The sequence below is a fragment of the Neophocaena asiaeorientalis genome, unplaced genomic scaffold, assembly GCF_003031525.2.
Source record: "Neophocaena asiaeorientalis asiaeorientalis breed wild unplaced genomic scaffold, Neophocaena_asiaeorientalis_V1.1 scaffold757, whole genome shotgun sequence".
Lineage (NCBI taxonomy): Eukaryota > Metazoa > Chordata > Mammalia > Artiodactyla > Phocoenidae > Neophocaena > Neophocaena asiaeorientalis.
The window spans coordinates 636,050-641,062 of record NW_020172686.1 but is presented as its reverse complement, the minus strand read 5'-3'; positions in this window follow the sequence as shown (position 1 = coordinate 641,062).

The following is a 5,013-nucleotide window of genomic DNA, read 5'->3' as shown; positions in this document are numbered from 1 at the left end:
ACTGGCTGTGTCCAGCTGCCTCACCCTCAGCCATCCTCACTCAGCGTCCCCGTGGAGCAGGGCCATTTCTCCGGCCCTTCACAGCCCACATGTTGAAGAAGTTGGCTCCGATTCCTGGCCTCCTCCACCCCCCACCCAGCCCCTTCCTGGTCCCCGGCTCACTCCCGCCGCCTTGCACGTGCCTCCCCTGCCTGGAATGTTCCATCCGTCCCAACCCCATCTTGGAGCCAACCCCACTCGCCCCTCAAATCCCAGCTCAAACGTCAGCTCCCCCACAAAGCTCTGCCCCCCAAACCTAGACTCCCTCCGAGGACGTCTTTCAGTGCGGCGTGAAGCCGTTGATGAGACTATCGGTCAATCTCTCTCGTCCTGTAGACCTCCCTTAGTTTGGTGGCCGCTGTCCCCGCACGTGGCTCAGCGGGTAAGCTTGTGACTGGTGGTGGGCAGGAGAGCAGGGGCCGGACCTTCCAGGGGGACCTGTGTCCAGCGCTCAGGGCTTCCTCACCCGCACGCAGGCCGTGCCCCTGGGGACCAGCGCTCCCCGAGATGTCATGTATGTTTGCTGGCACTGAGGGTTTTCCAGCTCTCACATAAGAACTGCTTTATTCCCCCTGACCTACTTTGTTGTAAAAAGAGGCTAAAATAAACCTACAGAGTAAAAACCCCAGAGAGAAGGAAAGGAAAAAGTATGTTTGTCAAAGGTAGCTGTCATCTCCACCTGCAGAAAAGCATGTGCTGTTTCCTCGTCTTCCTGGTTGAAGCTGCTGTGCTCGGGGTCCCAAGATAATGTACACCAGCGGTGCCGAGTGAGTCCCGACTAACGCCACCCTGGGCTGCACAGGGGTGATGGCAGTGTCACAGACTGGAAACACCTGGGGTCCCTGAGGCCCCTGTTGGTGTCCTGGGGCTGCATAACACACACCACAGACGGGGTGGCCTAAACAACAGACATTTACGGTCTCACGTCCTGGAGGCTGGAAGTCCCAAGATCGAGGTGTCACAGGGCTGATTCCCTCTGAGGCTTCTCTCCTTGGCGCGTAGACACCGTTTTCTCCCTGTGTCCTCATACGGTTGTTCTTGTGTGTGTCTGCATCCTGATCTTGTCTTTTTATAAGGACACCAGTCACATTGGATTAGGGCCCACCGTTATGACCTCATTTATGTTGATTACCTCTGTAAAGACCCAGTTTCCAAGTACCATCACATCTTGAGGTGCTGGGGGTTAGAACTTCAACCTGTGAATTTTGGGGGACACAGTTCAGTCCACAACATTAGCCCTGCCGGCACCTAGATCTCAGACTTCTGACCTCCAGACCGTGAGAGGTTACATTCCTGTTGCTTTAGGTCCCCCAGGATGTGGTACCTTTTATGGTCACCCCAGAAAACCAATACACCACCTAACTGGGAACATCTGTGTAGGGCTTTACATGAGCAAGGTATAAACTTTTATTGTTAAACCCTGAGACTTGGGGTTTAGCCACCTCTGAGTAACAAAACAACTTACAGCTTGTGTTTGTCTCAGGACTGTCTGTTTCCTACCCACACCCATAGGGACAGGGGCCCCAGAGATGCAAATCACACCCCACCACTCCGGGACCCACTCACACCGTGCAAAGTTCAGCCTGTTTGCTCTATTCTGACATACAGTGTGCAAGCAACCAGACAGGAAGGAGGAACCCTGGGGGGAAAGAAGCCTTGGAAATGTCGACTTAAAAAATATTCACAACCTAAAAGTTTAGAGTTATGTTTTATTCGGCGGGAATTTTTAGGACTTCAGACCCTGGAGGCAGCACCTCAAGTAACCCTGAGAGAACTGCTCCACAGAGCTGAGGGGGGAGCCAGGTTATACAGAAGTTCTGCAACAAAGGGCAGGTAGTCGGGACATGAAAGGATTATTGTAAATTAAAGAAAGCCAGGTATCCCAAGTTAAGGACTTCAGTGCTTTTCTGTGTATGGGAAGATGCAAGAGCCTGGGCTCACTGAAATCATGCCTTTGATAGGCACCTCAGCTATCTGGGGCCAGTATCCTGTGTTTTCACATCCTGAGTTTCTTCAGGGCTCACCGCAGGGAGTGGCTGCAGTCTGATGGCTGCTGGATGGCAGGTGTTCTTTCCTTCCTGAGATTCCCAGGGCTCACCAGCTCACGCTGGAGCGCTGCAATCGCTGATGACCATGACACCCTCTGTTTACCGATATGGCAGGAAATATCCCATTTCTCAGAAACATCTCAGAAAGAAATTGGCCCTCATTTATCTTCAGACTGGCACGCTGGTCATTTCCCATTAGCTAGGCTGAATTTTCAGTGACTGGGGTCCTGAGGCCAGAGCTCCTGCTGCAGGAAAGTGACCACTGGTGCTGGAATTCAAAATTCCTGGGGGACGGCAAGCCCAGCTCTGGCATTATTTGTGTCGGCATGACTGTGCGGCTCTCTGAGTTCCACGGACTCCGCTCAGACCCCAGATGAGCCTGCGGCACCAGCGCCCCCTGGGGACAAGCTTCTATTCACTGGTTTTTCTCCAGGTTGCGAGGTATGTGCTCTTGCTTCTTTGCACGTCTACTAATTTGTGGTTAGATGCTGGACATCGTGGCGCTGTGTCGAGCCCCGTGGGGTGTCCCCTCCCTTACACACACGTCTTAGTCTCCAGCCAGACTTAAGGGGAGACCTTGCAAATCCTGCATCCCAATCTCCAATCTCTGTGTCCCCAACCCAGCCAGCCAGCTGTGCTCTGTGTGGGTCCCTGGAGAGCGTGATCAGGGCCTGTAGCTTGAGGTCTGAAGACAGTTGTCTCGTATACGTTGTCTAGTTCTCTGCTAGTCGATGGCAGTGGGCACGTCTGTGCCATTGCAGGTTTGAACTCTCCCAGGAAAATGGCATTCTCGTCCTTTGAACCTAGCAGTGGTTTCTAGTGGCAGTGAGAACACAGGCCCTGGGGCTTGTGTGCTGCTGCCGTTAGCAACCTGTTGAGAGCGACCGTCATGAATCCTCCATTTTCCCCAGACGACACAAGCTGAGGCTCCAAGCCGTGCACGCCACCCCGGACAGACGCCAGAGCGCAAGCGTGCGTTGTAGGGGCTTCCCCCAGGCGTCTCTAACTAAAGCCTGGCAGTGGGGGCCAGGGCGGGGAAGTAACACGTCCTGTTGGTCTCCCTACAAGTCTGGGCAAATCGCCCCTGTGGGCGGGACTGGGGCTTCTCCAGGATCTTATTTGGAGGTGGCCCTGTGGCCCTCTGTGTCCTCGTGGTTTCCCTGACTTTGACACAGCTTGTGAAAGGCCGTACCAAACTGGGGGTCAGTGTAGCGGGTTGAATTGTACCTCCCCCCAAAGGTTTGCTTAAGCCCCAACTCCAGATCCTTGTGAATGTGGCCTCATTTGGAGAGAGGGTCTTTGCAGATGTAATCCAGTTAAGGATCTTGAGATGAGATCATCCTGGATTATCCAGGTGGACCCTCAATCCAACAACTGGTGTCCTTACGAGGGACAGAAGTGGAGACACAGACACACGGGGAGAAGTTGTATGAAGACAGAGGCAGAGACTGGAGGGATGGGGCCACGAGCCCAGGACACTGGAGCCACCAGAGCTTCAAGAGGGCAGGAGGGTCCCCTGGAGCCTCGGAGGGAGCCTGATTTCGACTTCTGGACTCTGGAGGCGCAAGAGGACAGAGTTCTGTTGTGTTCAGCACCCCCAGCGTGTGGTCATTTCTTGCAGCAGCTCCAGGAGCTGAACAGTCCCAGCCTCACCTTCATGGTTGGAGCCCCGCCCCGTCCCGGCCAGCAAGCAGCTCAGAAAGTCCCTTCCACGTGTGACGCGGCCCCTGCTGCTGCCTTCCCAGCGCTTTATTGTACCAACACCCTCAATGAGCTGCTAGATGTGAGTGACAGGGTGGACTCTGAAACTGTAGGAATAAATAAGACCCAGTCCTGCCCTAAAGACACGCAGTTTAATGCACCAGAGAAGCCCATGAACCAATGTGCTGTACCCAGGGTGATGCCGACCTTTGCAACAGGTCCCAAGAGCTGTTAATGAGATACTTATGTGTTTTGTTTATGTACCAGTTTGTTTCATTTTGGACACACTGAGGCATGCCTGTCGTCTCAGATCAGCCCTCCCTGTGGTCTCCGATGTGTCCCTTGTGGGGACAGCGTTCCATGACCCAAGACAGATGCCCATGACCACGTGCACCCCCAGCGTCTACTGATGTCGTCACCTCTGTTGATCTGTGGTGAAGGTCCCCTGAAGAGGTTCTGGACCCAGTGCCCCGCACGGAGGTCAGCTGACCACATCCCCGTGGACACGCGGTGTCTTTATCTGCCATGCTGACGCACTGCCGGCGTCCTCACGGGCGGCCCAGGGGAACACCACCCTTCACGGTGATTCTTTCCACCTGCTTCTGCTGGGTGACAAGTGCAGACAGCTCGTCCTCTCTGCCTCGATGGCCCCTCTCCAGTGTTTCCTGTCCCCCGTCCCCTGCCCCGCGGTTCAGGTTGTGATCTGTCCTGGTAGGCTTGGGCTCTGTGAGGAACGCCACCTTTATTTCTCACGGCTCCCCAGGAGGGAAGTCGGGGATCGTGTGCCTGTGGGTCTGGAGTCTGGAGAGGACACGCTTCCCGTCCCTTCGTAGCCGGTGTCTTCTCGCTGTGTCCTCACCTGGTGGAGAGAGGTGAGGGAGCTCACGGGGCCTTGTTTATAAGGATACTATCCTGTTCCTGGGGGCTCCACCCTCATGACCCGATCTCCTCCTAGCACCCTCCCCTGGGGGTTAGGATCCCACACGTGAGCCTGGGGCACAGCCTTCGGCCCACGTCGCAGACCCTACCCACCTCCCCCATCTCACGAGCATTTCCTACGACCTCTGGAGGCTCACACGCTCCCTGTTTCTGCACCAGGGTCTCCTGCTTTCACCTCCTGGCCCTCAGAGTTCGGCGGGGACCCGCGGCCAGTCTGCCCAGGGAGACGTGAGGCGACGCGGGTCACCTCTGGCGCGTTTCATTCCCGGTGCTGATGCCGCCCGGC